Source organism: Narcine bancroftii, unplaced genomic scaffold, assembly GCF_036971445.1.
Source record: "Narcine bancroftii isolate sNarBan1 unplaced genomic scaffold, sNarBan1.hap1 Scaffold_220, whole genome shotgun sequence".
Classification (NCBI taxonomy): domain Eukaryota; kingdom Metazoa; phylum Chordata; class Chondrichthyes; order Torpediniformes; family Narcinidae; genus Narcine; species Narcine bancroftii.
Window position 1 is genome coordinate 40,001 of NW_027211955.1, and position 12,500 is coordinate 52,500.

Sequence of the window (12,500 nt, forward strand, 5' to 3'; positions counted from 1 at the left end):
GGCGCACAAAGTACCTCCCTCCTCCCTGAGGTGCTCTGCCGCCAAACAAAACCCATGCAGGGGCTACTCCAAAGACGGATCTCCAGCCACAAGACCGTCAACTGCTGCGGAGGAAGATCCCAGTCACCCCCTCGTCTGAACCGTCAATTGCTGCGGAGAAGGTCTCTTCCCAAACTGGTGGGGGGGATAAAAGCCCTGGTCGTGTTCCCTCTGAGCAGTTAGGGGTAACCGACAGAGGGCCGCGTGGTGGAGTCTGTCCCAAGCCTGAAACACCAGCGTCTCCGCTGGGCCGCCGGGCCTCTCCATACGGCACGAACACGACAAGCACGATCGATCCAGGAACGACGATTTCAGGACAACTCAGACGAATGAGAGCATGGTATATTTTAGCCCGAAGCCTCGCCCTTCTTTCATAGCTTCCGAGCATGTACACTTGGCCCTTCTTGCCCAAACTCTTGACGGTGCTGCCTTCCCGTCTATTTTAGTGCCTTCAACCTTAAGTATTATATTGCCTTCGAGCCCATTGTGGCACCACTTAAGGACAATGCACGAAGTGACCAACATACCAAAACTTTTTCTAAGTGTCTCTGAAAAACGTGTTCCCGAAAATCTCCGGGCACTCCGCCAATCCCCCCGTACAGAAAATGCAATTTTCGATTCGGCGGGGTAGCTCGCGGAGGGTCGACCGCGGATGCTGCATCTCAGCCCGGGTTCACGTCGAAAATCGGACCCTCATCAGAGCCTCCAGCGGCAACTCGTGAACCATGACCGGGAGTGCCCGTACCAGAAATGCAAATGCGACGTCGGCGGGCGACCGCGCGGAGGTCCCACCGGCCGAAGTCTCGTGAGGCCGGCCTGAGCCATCCGATGTTAACTTCATGGACTTCCGTGGGGAACTTGTTAACTGGCGGGCTGGCAGGAGCAAGCCATTGCCAAGCGGGCCGACTGTCGGAAGCATGACCGTCAGTTGAGCACTGTGGCCGGTAAGACACCCTTGAATCCGATACGATCGGGACTTCCGCGACCGGACTTAGGTTTCTTTTAGGACTTTGCCATTCTTGCGGGGAAAAGGGAAACACCGGAGCTCCCCGAGTTCACGAGCCGACCAAGAAGAGGTGCCACGGGGCTCCCACGAAGCGGTCGTGGTCGGCCCCTGGCCACCGGTCACCGGTCACCGAGTTCAAAACACGGCCCCTGTAATCTCCGGAGAGTCCGCCAATCCCCCCGTGCAGAAATTGCAAGTTGATGATCGGCGGATCGGACTCCGGAGGTCCTACCGAAAAGGGAGCGACCTGGTCGGCCGCTCGCCGCGGATCCTACCCCATCGGACTTCCGGGCAACCCAGAATCTCAAACCGGCGGAGGGCAAATCGTTCAGCAGAGTGCCAAGCCTCCACTGGCGGCAAGGGCCCCTCTCTGCCCCGCCGGAGGGGAGAGGGCAGACACCGGAGCTCCCCCGAATCGGTCGTAGTCGGCCCCTGGCCACCGGTCACCGAGTTCAAAACACGGCACCTGAAATCTCCGGAGAGTCCGCCAATCCCCCCGTGCAGAAAATGCAAGTTGATGATCGGCGGCTCGGGATCCGGAGGTCCTACCGAAAAGGGAGCGACCTGGTCGGCCGCACGCCGCGGATCCGACCCCATCGGACTTCCGGGCAACCCAGAATCTCAAGCCGGCGGAGGGCAAATCGTTCAGCAGAGTGCCAAGCCTCCACTTGCGGCAAGGGCCACTCTCTGCCCCGCCGGAGGGGAGAGGGCAGACACCGGAGCTCCCCCGAATCGGTCGTAGTCGGCCCCTGGCCAACGGTCACCGAGTTCAAAACACGGCACCTGAAATCTCCGGAGAGTCCGCCAATCCCCCCGTGCAGAAAATGCAAGTTGATGATCGGCGGCTCTGGATCCGGAGGTCCTACCGAAAAGGGAGCGACCTGGTCGGCCGCACGCCGCGGATCCAACCCCATCCGACTTCCGGGCAACCCAGAATCTCAACCGGGCGGAGGGCAAATCGTTCAGCTGAGTGCCAAGACTCAACTGGCGGCGAGGCTGACTCTCTGACCTAACGGCAGGGAGAGGGCAGACACCGCAGCTCTCCCGAAGCGGTCGTGGTCGGCCCCTGGCCACCGGTCACCGAGTTCAAAACACGGCACCTGAAATCTCCGGAGAGTCCGCCAATCCCCCCGTGCAGAAAATGCAAGTTGATGATCGGCGGCACGGGCTCCGGAAGTCCTACCGAAAAGGGAGCGACCTGGTCGGCCGAACTCCGTGGATCCGACCCCATACGACTTCCAGTCTCTTCGTTAATAACCATACCGGACAACTCGTAAACCAAACTCAGCTACGAACGGCAATTAGTTAAGCAGAAGGGCCGAGCAACTCGTCAACCAAACGGACGTGGGGAAACTCGTGAACCAAGCAGACGTGGGGCAACTCGTGAACCAGACGGCCAGGGAACTCGTCAATCAAGCTTTCCTGGAGCAATTCGTAAACCAAGCTGACCTACGAACGGCAATTAGTTAAGCAGAAGGGCCGGGCAACTCGTCAACCAAACGGACGTGGGGCAACTCGTGAACCAAGCAGACGTGGGGCAACTCGTGAACCAGACGGCCAGGGAACTCGTGAATCAAGCTTTCGTGGAGCAACTCGTAAACCAAGCTAACCTACGAACGGCAATGCACCAGAAGGACTGGGCAACTCATGAACCAAATGGACGTGGGGCAATTCGTGAACCAGGCAGACGTGGGGCAACTCGTGAACCAGACGGACAGGCAACTCGTGAATCAAGCTTTCGTGGGGCAACCCGTAAACCAAGCTGACCTACGAACGGCAATTAGTTAAGCAGAAGTGCCGGGCAACTCGTCAACCAAACGGACGTAGGGCAACTCGTGAACCAAGCAGACGTGGGGCAACTCGTGAACCAGACGGCCAGGGAACTCGTGAATCAAGCTTTCGTGGAGCAACTCGTAAACCAAGCTAACCTACGAACGGCAATGCACCAGAAGGACTGGGCAACTCATGAACCAAATGGACGTGTGGCAATTCGAAAACCAAGCAGACGTGCGGCAACTCGTGAACCAAGCAGACGTGGGGCAACTCGTGGACCAAGCTGACCTACGAACGGCAATTAGTTAAGCAGAAGTGCCGGGCAACTCGTCAACCAAATGGACGTGGAGCAATTAGTGAAGCAAGCAGACCTGTGGCAACTCGTCAACCAGACGGCCAGGGAACTCGTGAATCAAGCTTTCGTGGAGCAACTCGTAAACCAAGCTGACGTACGAACGTCAATTCACCAGAAGGACTGGGCAACTCATGAACCAAATGGACGTGTGGCAATTCGAAAACCAAGCAGACGTGCGGCAACTCGTGAACCAAGCAGACGTGGGGCAACTCGTGAACCAGTCAGACAGGCAACTCGTGAACCAAGCAGACGTGGGGCAACTCGTGAACCAGACGGCCAGGGAACTCGTCAATCAAGCTTTCGTGGAGCAATTCGTAAACCAAGCTGACCTACGAACGGCAATTAGTTAAGCAGAAGGGCCGGGCAACTCGTCAACCAAATGGACGTGGGGCAATTCGTGAACCAAGCAGACGTGGGGCAACTCGTGAACCAGTCAGACAGGCAACTCGTGAACCAAGCAGACGTGGGGCAACTCGTGAACCAGACGGCCAGGGAACTCGTGAATCAAGCTTTCCTGGAGCAATTCGTAAACCAAGCTGACGTACGAACGGCAATGCACCTGAAGGACTGGGCAACTCATGAACCAAATGGACGTGGGGCAATTCGTGAACCAGGCAGACGTGGGGCAACTCGTGAACCAGACGGACAGGCAACTCGTGAATCAAGCTTTCGTGGAGCAACTCGTAAACCAAGCTAACCTACGAACGGCAATGCACCAGAAGGACTGGGCAACTCATGAACCAAACGGACGTGGGGCAATTCGTGAACCAGGCAGACGTGGGGCAACTCGTGAACCAGACGGACAGGCAACTCGTGCATCAAGCTTTCGTGGGGCAACCCGTAAACCAAGCTGACCTACGAACGGCAATTAGTTAAGCAGAAGTGCCGGGCAACTCGTCAACCAAACGGACGTGGGGCAACTCGTGAAGCAAGCAGACGTGGGGCAACTCGTGAACCAGACGGCCAGGGAACTCGTGAATCAAGCTTTCGTGGAGCAACTCGTAAACCAAGCTAACCTACGAACGGCAATGCACCAGAAGGACTGGGCAACTCATGAACCAAACGGACGTGGGGCAATTCGTGAACCAGGCAGACGTGGGGCAACTCGTGAACCAGACGGACAGGCAACTCGTGCGTCAAGCTTTCGTGGGGCAACCCGTAAACCAAGCTGACCTACGAACGGCAATTAGTTAAGCAGAAGTGCCGGGCAACTCGTCAACCAAACGGACGTGGGGCAACTCGTGAAGCAAGCAGACGTGGGGCAACTCGTGAACCAGACGGCCAGGGAACTCGTGAATCAAGCTTTCGTGGAGCAACTCGTAAACCAAGCTAACCTACGAACGGCAATGCAGCAGAAGGACTGGGCAACTCATGAACCAAACGGACGTGGGGCAATTCGTGAACCAGGCAGACGTGGGGCAACTCGTGAACCAGACGGACAGGCAACTCGTGCATCAAGCTTTCGTGGGGCAACCCGTAAACCAAGCTGACCTACGAACGGCAATTAGTTAAGCAGAAGTGCCGGGCAACTCGTCAACCAAATGGACGTGGAGCAATTAGTGAAGCAAGCAGACCTGTGGCAACTCGTGAACCAGACGGCCAGGGAACTCGTGAATCAAGCTTTCGTGGAGCAACTCGTAAACCAAGCTGACCTACGAACGGCAATGCACCAGAAGGACTGGGCAACTCATGAACCAAACGGACGTGGGGCAATTCGTGAACCAGGCAGACCTGGGGCAACTCGTGAACCAGTCGGACAGGCAACTCGTGAACCAAGCAGACGTGGGGCAACTCGTGAACCAGACGGCCAGGGAACTCGTCAATCAAGCTTTCCTGGAGCAATTCGTAAACCAAGCTGACCTACGAACGGCAATTAGTTAAGCAGAAGGGCCGGGCAACTCGTCAACCAAATGGACGTGGGGCAATTCGTGAACCAAGCAGACGTGGGGCAACTCGTGAACCAGACGGCCAGGGAACTCGTGAATCAAGCTTTCGTGGAGCAACTCGTAAACCAAGCTGACGTACGAACGGCAATTCACCAGAAGGACTGGGCAACTCATGAACCAAATGGACGTGGGGCAATTCGTGAACCAGGCAGACGTGGGGCAACTCGTGAACCAGACGGACAGGCAACTCGTGAATCAAGCTTTCGTGGGGCAACTCGTAAACCAAGCTGACCTACGAACGGCAATTAGTTAAGCAGAAGTGCCGGGCAACTCGTCAACCAAATGGACGTGGAGCAATTAGTGAAGCAAGCAGACGTGGGGCAACTCGTGAACCAGACGGCCAGGGAACTCGTGAATCAAGCTTTCGTGGAGTAACTCGTAAACCAAGCTGACCTACGAACGGCAATGCACCAGAAGGACTGGGCAACTCATGAACCAAACGGACGTGGGGCAATTCGTGAACCAGGCAGACGTGGGGCAACTCGTGAACCAGACGGACAGGCAACTCGTGAGTCAAGCTTTCGTGGGGCAACCCGTAAACCAAGCTGACCTACGAACGGCAATTAGTTAAGCAGAAGTGCCGGGCAACTCGTCAACCAAATGGACGTGGAGCAATTAGTGAAGCAAGCAGACCTGGGGCAACTCGTGAACCAGACGGCCAGGGAACTCGTGAATCAAGCTTTCGTGGAGCAACTCGTAAACCAAGCTGACCTACGAACGGCAATTAGTTAAGCAGAAGGGCCGGGCAACTCGTCAACCAAACGAACGTGGGGCAACTCGTGAACCAAGCAGACGTGGGGCAACTCGTGAACCAGACGGCCAGGGAACTCGTGAATCAAGCTTTCCTGGAGCAATTCGTAAACCAAGCTGACGTACGAACGGCAATGCACCTGAAGGACTGGGCAACTCATGAACCAAATGGACGTGGGGCAATTCGTGAACCAGGCAGACGTGGGGCAACTCGTGAACCAGACGGACAGGCAACTCGTGAATCAAGCTTTCGTGGAGCAACTCGTAAACCAAGCTAACCTACGAACGGCAATGCACCAGAAGGACTGGGCAACTCATGAACCAAACGGACGTGGGGCAATTCGTGAACCAGGCAGACGTGGGGCAACTCGTGAACCAGACGGACAGGCAACTCGTGCATCAAGCTTTCGTGGGGCAACCCGTAAACCAAGCTGACCTACGAACGGCAATTAGTTAAGCAGAAGTGCCGGGCAACTCGTCAACCAAACGGACGTGGGGCAACTCGTGAAGCAAGCAGACGTGGGGCAACTCGTGAACCAGACGGCCAGGGAACTCGTGAATCAAGCTTTCGTGGAGCAACTCGTAAACCAAGCTAACCTACGAACGGCAATGCACCAGAAGGACTGGGCAACTCATGAACCAAACGGACGTGGGGCAATTCGTGAACCAGGCAGACGTGGGGCAACTCGTGAACCAGACGGACAGGCAACTCGTGCATCAAGCTTTCGTGGGGCAACCCGTAAACCAAGCTGACCTACGAACGGCAATTAGTTAAGCAGAAGTGCCGGGCAACTCGTCAACCAAACGGACGTGGGGCAACTCGTGAAGCAAGCAGACGTGGGGCAACTCGTGAACCAGACGGCCAGGGAACTCGTGAATCAAGCTTTCGTGGAGCAACTCGTAAACCAAGCTAACCTACGAACGGCAATGCAGCAGAAGGACTGGGCAACTCATGAACCAAACGGACGTGGGGCAATTCGTGAACCAGGCAGACGTGGGGCAACTCGTGAACCAGACGGACAGGCAACTCGTGCATCAAGCTTTCGTGGGGCAACCCGTAAACCAAGCTGACCTACGAACGGCAATTAGTTAAGCAGAAGTGCCGGGCAACTCGTCAACCAAATGGACGTGGAGCAATTAGTGAAGCAAGCAGACCTGTGGCAACTCGTGAACCAGACGGCCAGGGAACTCGTGAATCAAGCTTTCGTGGAGCAACTCGTAAACCAAGCTGACCTACGAACGGCAATGCACCAGAAGGACTGGGCAACTCATGAACCAAACGGACGTGGGGCAATTCGTGAACCAGGCAGACCTGGGGCAACTCGTGAACCAGTCGGACAGGCAACTCGTGAACCAAGCAGACGTGGGGCAACTCGTGAACCAGACGGCCAGGGAACTCGTCAATCAAGCTTTCCTGGAGCAATTCGTAAACCAAGCTGACCTACGAACGGCAATTAGTTAAGCAGAAGGGCCGGGCAACTCGTCAACCAAATGGACGTGGGGCAATTCGTGAACCAAGCAGACGTGGGGCAACTCGTGAACCAGACGGCCAGGGAACTCGTGAATCAAGCTTTCGTGGAGCAACTCGTAAACCAAGCTGACGTACGAACGGCAATTCACCAGAAGGACTGGGCAACTCATGAACCAAATGGACGTGGGGCAATTCGTGAACCAGGCAGACGTGGGGCAACTCGTGAACCAGACGGACAGGCAACTCGTGAATCAAGCTTTCGTGGGGCAACTCGTAAACCAAGCTGACCTACGAACGGCAATTAGTTAAGCAGAAGTGCCGGGCAACTCGTCAACCAAATGGACGTGGAGCAATTAGTGAAGCAAGCAGACGTGGGGCAACTCGTGAACCAGACGGCCAGGGAACTCGTGAATCAAGCTTTCGTGGAGTAACTCGTAAACCAAGCTGACCTACGAACGGCAATGCACCAGAAGGACTGGGCAACTCATGAACCAAACGGACGTGGGGCAATTCGTGAACCAGGCAGACGTGGGGCAACTCGTGAACCAGACGGACAGGCAACTCGTGAGTCAAGCTTTCGTGGGGCAACCCGTAAACCAAGCTGACCTACGAACGGCAATTAGTTAAGCAGAAGTGCCGGGCAACTCGTCAACCAAATGGACGTGGAGCAATTAGTGAAGCAAGCAGACCTGGGGCAACTCGTGAACCAGACGGCCAGGGAACTCGTGAATCAAGCTTTCGTGGAGCAACTCGTAAACCAAGCTGACCTACGAACGGCAATTAGTTAAGCAGAAGGGCCGGGCAACTCGTCAACCAAACGAACGTGGGGCAACTCGTGAACCAAGCAGACGTGGGGCAACTCGTGAACCAGACGGCCAGGGAACTCGTGAATCAAGCTTTCCTGGAGCAATTCGTAAACCAAGCTGACGTACGAACGGCAATGCACCTGAAGGACTGGGCAACTCATGAACCAAATGGACGTGGGGCAATTCGTGAACCAGGCAGACGTGGGGCAACTCGTGAACCAGACGGACAGGCAACTCGTGAATCAAGCTTTCGTGGAGCAACTCGTAAACCAAGCTAACCTACGAACGGCAATGCACCAGAAGGACTGGGCAACTCATGAACCAAACGGACGTGGGGCAATTCGTGAACCAGGCAGACGTGGGGCAACTCGTGAACCAGACGGACAGGCAACTCGTGCATCAAGCTTTCGTGGGGCAACCCGTAAACCAAGCTGACCTACGAACGGCAATTAGTTAAGCAGAAGTGCCGGGCAACTCGTCAACCAAACGGACGTGGGGCAACTCGTGAAGCAAGCAGACGTGGGGCAACTCGTGAACCAGACGGCCAGGGAACTCGTGAATCAAGCTTTCGTGGAGCAACTCGTAAACCAAGCTAACCTACGAACGGCAATGCACCAGAAGGACTGGGCAACTCATGAACCAAACGGACGTGGGGCAATTCGTGAACCAGGCAGACGTGGGGCAACTCGTGAACCAGACGGACAGGCAACTCGTGCATCAAGCTTTCGTGGGGCAACCCGTAAACCAAGCTGACCTACGAACGGCAATTAGTTAAGCAGAAGTGCCGGGCAACTCGTCAACCAAACGGACGTGGGGCAACTCGTGAAGCAAGCAGACGTGGGGCAACTCGTGAACCAGACGGCCAGGGAACTCGTGAATCAAGCTTTCGTGGAGCAACTCGTAAACCAAGCTAACCTACGAACGGCAATGCAGCAGAAGGACTGGGCAACTCATGAACCAAACGGACGTGGGGCAATTCGTGAACCAGGCAGACGTGGGGCAACTCGTGAACCAGACGGACAGGCAACTCGTGCATCAAGCTTTCGTGGGGCAACCCGTAAACCAAGCTGACCTACGAACGGCAATTAGTTAAGCAGAAGTGCCGGGCAACTCGTCAACCAAATGGACGTGGAGCAATTAGTGAAGCAAGCAGACCTGTGGCAACTCGTGAACCAGACGGCCAGGGAACTCGTGAATCAAGCTTTCGTGGAGCAACTCGTAAACCAAGCTGACCTACGAACGGCAATGCACCAGAAGGACTGGGCAACTCATGAACCAAACGGACGTGGGGCAATTCGTGAACCAGGCAGACCTGGGGCAACTCGTGAACCAGTCGGACAGGCAACTCGTGAACCAAGCAGACGTGGGGCAACTCGTGAACCAGACGGCCAGGGAACTCGTCAATCAAGCTTTCCTGGAGCAATTCGTAAACCAAGCTGACCTACGAACGGCAATTAGTTAAGCAGAAGGGCCGGGCAACTCGTCAACCAAATGGACGTGGGGCAATTCGTGAACCAAGCAGACGTGGGGCAACTCGTGAACCAGACGGCCAGGGAACTCGTGAATCAAGCTTTCGTGGAGCAACTCGTAAACCAAGCTGACGTACGAACGGCAATTCACCAGAAGGACTGGGCAACTCATGAACCAAATGGACGTGGGGCAATTCGTGAACCAGGCAGACGTGGGGCAACTCGTGAACCAGACGGACAGGCAACTCGTGAATCAAGCTTTCGTGGGGCAACTCGTAAACCAAGCTGACCTACGAACGGCAATTAGTTAAGCAGAAGTGCCGGGCAACTCGTCAACCAAATGGACGTGGAGCAATTAGTGAAGCAAGCAGACGTGGGGCAACTCGTGAACCAGACGGCCAGGGAACTCGTGAATCAAGCTTTCGTGGAGTAACTCGTAAACCAAGCTGACCTACGAACGGCAATGCACCAGAAGGACTGGGCAACTCATGAACCAAACGGACGTGGGGCAATTCGTGAACCAGGCAGACGTGGGGCAACTCGTGAACCAGACGGACAGGCAACTCGTGAGTCAAGCTTTCGTGGGGCAACCCGTAAACCAAGCTGACCTACGAACGGCAATTAGTTAAGCAGAAGTGCCGGGCAACTCGTCAACCAAATGGACGTGGAGCAATTAGTGAAGCAAGCAGACCTGGGGCAACTCGTGAACCAGACGGCCAGGGAACTCGTGAATCAAGCTTTCGTGGAGCAACTCGTAAACCAAGCTGACCTACGAACGGCAATTAGTTAAGCAGAAGGGCCGGGCAACTCGTCAACCAAACGAACGTGGGGCAACTCGTGAACCAAGCAGACGTGGGGCAACTCGTGAACCAGACGGCCAGGGAACTCGTGAATCAAGCTTTCCTGGAGCAATTCGTAAACCAAGCTGACGTACGAACGGCAATGCACCTGAAGGACTGGGCAACTCATGAACCAAATGGACGTGGGGCAATTCGTGAACCAGGCAGACGTGGGGCAACTCGTGAACCAGACGGACAGGCAACTCGTGAATCAAGCTTTCGTGGAGCAACTCGTAAACCAAGCTAACCTACGAACGGCAATGCACCAGAAGGACTGGGCAACTCATGAACCAAACGGACGTGGGGCAATTCGTGAACCAGGCAGACGTGGGGCAACTCGTGAACCAGACGGACAGGCAACTCGTGCATCAAGCTTTCGTGGGGCAACCCGTAAACCAAGCTGACCTACGAACGGCAATTAGTTAAGCAGAAGTGCCGGGCAACTCGTCAACCAAACGGACGTGGGGCAACTCGTGAAGCAAGCAGACGTGGGGCAACTCGTGAACCAGACGGCCAGGGAACTCGTGAATCAAGCTTTCGTGGAGCAACTCGTAAACCAAGCTAACCTACGAACGGCAATGCACCAGAAGGACTGGGCAACTCATGAACCAAACGGACGTGGGGCAATTCGTGAACCAGGCAGACGTGGGGCAACTCGTGAACCAGACGGACAGGCAACTCGTGCATCAAGCTTTCGTGGGGCAACCCGTAAACCAAGCTGACCTACGAACGGCAATTAGTTAAGCAGAAGTGCCGGGCAACTCGTCAACCAAACGGACGTGGGGCAACTCGTGAAGCAAGCAGACGTGGGGCAACTCGTGAACCAGACGGCCAGGGAACTCGTGAATCAAGCTTTCGTGGAGCAACTCGTAAACCAAGCTAACCTACGAACGGCAATGCACCAGAAGGACTGGGCAACTCATGAACCAAACGGACGTGGGGCAATTCGTGAACCAGGCAGACGTGGGGCAACTCGTGAACCAGACGGACAGGCAACTCGTGCATCAAGCTTTCGTGGGGCAACCCGTAAACCAAGCTGACCTACGAACGGCAATTAGTTAAGCAGAAGTGCCGGGCAACTCGTCAACCAAACGGACGTGGGGCAACTCGTGAAGCAAGCAGACGTGGGGCAACTCGTGAACCAGACGGCCAGGGAACTCGTGAATCAAGCTTTCGTGGAGCAACTCGTAAACCAAGCTAACCTACGAACGGCAATGCACCAGAAGGACTGGGCAACTCATGAACCAAACGGACGTGGGGCAATTCGTGAACCAGGCAGACGTGGGGCAACTCGTGAACCAGACGGACAGGCAACTCGTGCATCAAGCTTTCGTGGGGCAACCCGTAAACCAAGCTGACCTACGAACGGCAATTAGTTAAGCAGAAGTGCCGGGCAACTCGTCAACCAAACGGACGTGGGGCAACTCGTGAAGCAAGCAGACGTGGGGCAACTCGTGAACCAGACGGCCAGGGAACTCGTGAATCAAGCTTTCGTGGAGCAACTCGTAAACCAAGCTAACCTACGAACGGCAATGCACCAGAAGGACTGGGCAACTCATGAACCAAACGGACGTGGGGCAATTCGTGAACCAGGCAGACGTGGGGCAACTCGTGAACCAGACGGACAGGCAACTCGTGCATCAAGCTTTCGTGGGGCAACCCGTAAACCAAGCTGACCTACGAACGGCAATTAGTTAAGCAGAAGTGCCGGGCAACTCGTCAACCAAATGGACGTGGAGCAATTAGTGAAGCAAGCAGACCTGTGGCAACTCGTGAACCAGACGGCCAGGGAACTCGTGAATCAAGCTTTCGTGGAGCAACTCGTAAACCAAGCTGACCTACGAACGGCAATGCACCAGAAGGACTGGGCAACTCATGAACCAAACGGACGTGGGGCAATTCGTGAACCAGGCAGACCTGGGGCAACTCGTGAACCAGTCGGACAGGCAACTCGTGAACCAAGCAGACGTGGGGCAACTCGTGAACCAGACGGCCAGGGAACTCGTCAATCAAGCTTTCGTGGGGCAACCCGTAAACCAAGCTGAC